Source organism: Rattus rattus, chromosome 7 (assembly GCF_011064425.1).
Source record: "Rattus rattus isolate New Zealand chromosome 7, Rrattus_CSIRO_v1, whole genome shotgun sequence".
NCBI classification, from domain to species: domain Eukaryota; kingdom Metazoa; phylum Chordata; class Mammalia; order Rodentia; family Muridae; genus Rattus; species Rattus rattus.
Window position 1 is genome coordinate 52140117 of NC_046160.1, and position 2136 is coordinate 52142252.

Sequence of the window (2136 nt, forward strand, 5' to 3'; positions counted from 1 at the left end):
TAAATGAATATTAGATCTAAAGCTTGGAATACCCATGATACAACTCACAGACTATATGAAGTTCAAGAATAAGGAAGACACCAAAATATGGATGCTTCAGTCCTTAGAAGGGGGAACACATTACAGGAGATAGAGGGTGGGAGGGACTTGGGAGGCAAAGAATATGGGAGAGGGAAAGGGGAGCAAGACCAGGTATGGGAGGAGATGGGATGATACACAGAGGGGCAGGAAATTGAGCAGAGGTGTGTATCAATGGGGAATGTAGAACCAGGCACAACTACCAGAAAGTCCCAGATGCCAGGAAAGCAAAAGGCTCCCAGGACCCGAGAGGGATAATATTGGCTGAAATGTCCAACAAAGGGGAGAAAGTACCTGTAGAAACCATATCCAGAGGTTAGGCAAGGCCCTCAGTTGGAGGATGAGGTTACCCACTCATCTCCAAATTTTAACCCAAAAGGCTCCTGTCTAAAAGAAATATGGGGACAAAGTGTGGAGCCGAGACTGAAGAAAAGGACATTCAGAGACTGCTCTACCTGTGGATCCATCCCAGTGTCCAAGCCCAGACACTATTGTGGATGCCAAGAAGTGCTTGCTGACAGGAGCCTGATACAGCTGTCTCTTGAGAGGCTCTTCCAGAGCCTGACAAATACAGATGTGGACGCTGGCCTCTAACCATTGGACTGAGCATGGGAATCCCAATAGAGGAGTTAGGGAAAGGACTGAAGTAGCTGAAGGGGTTTGCAATCATGCAGGAAGAACAACAGTATCAACCAACCAGATACCCCAGAGCTCCCAGGGACTAAACCACCAACCAAAGAGTACACATGGAGTAATCTATGGCTCCAGTCGTATATGTAGCAGAGAATGACCTTGTTGAGCATCAATGGGAAGAAAGGCCCTTGGTCCTGTGAAGGCTTGATGACCAAGTATAGGGGAATGCCAGGGCAGTGTGGTGGGAGTGAGTGGGTGGGTGGGGAGCACCCTCATAGAAGCAGCGGAAGGGGAATGTGATAGGGGGTTTGAGGAAGGGAAACAGGGCAAGGGGATAACATTTGAAATGTAAATAAATAAAATATTTAATAAAAAATAGAAATGTAAAGGTTTTATGATCATAACAGCGGTTCTCTTTCAAATTGGCATATTGATGACAGAACCTCTGAAAGCATGGAATGTGATCTTCTCAGGAAATAAGGGCTTTACACATTGTCAAGGTAAAGCGAGGCTACTAAAGTTGGCCCGAATCTAACATGATTGAACTCATTGAGAAAAGGATGCAAATACAGGAGGCCATAAAAGAACCTGAATGAATGAAACCACATCCATGGAGGTTAATAATAAATTCCTAGGACCTGGAAGGGGAAGAATGGATGGATTCCCCCTCACAGCTCTCAAAATACAATAACCGTTTCGAAAGGACTTCAGAGAATTTGCTAACCTTGATTCCAACTTCTAGCTCCTAAAACTGGGAGATCACGTTCTGCTGTTTTAGCTGTTCCCCTTGTGGTACTTTGGTGCAGCCTTTGTACTGAATTAACACATGACTTTGGACCACAGAGGAAAGAATATCACAAGGAAGCAGCAGGAAACATTCTGATGCTTTATGTTTTTCCTGTAAGTGGCAAAGTGGCATTTTCAGAACTCTGCTTTTGCTGAATTAATCTCATCTTATGGGGAATAGATTGATAAAGGAAAGATACAGTCACCAGGACACACCAGGCAGTGGAACGAAAGAACAGATAGTTGTGAAGAAATGACAAAACTCAATGGTCTTGGGAGATAATGGTGATCCTTGTTTTTGAAGGAGGAAATAAACTCTAGTTCCTTTGCCTGAAGACTCAGTGTCAAGAAACGGGATGGAACAAGCAGGGAAGGGAAAAAACTCTTCACACATTTCTCTCTGGATTTTCACATGCTCAGGTGGGAAGATTGAAAGAAACAAACTGAACACAGAGAATCAGTGGCTTAGGATTTCAGATCAGCAGCGAACGGTGTAGCAATTCAGACAGCTTCCTCTAGGCTTCAGAATTTCAGTATTCTTAGAGAAAGCAAACTGGGACGTATCGATAGTTCCTTTCCTTCTAACTGTGATAAACAGTGTCTTTAGGGAATGTGGTAATACACTTTCATTTTACAACG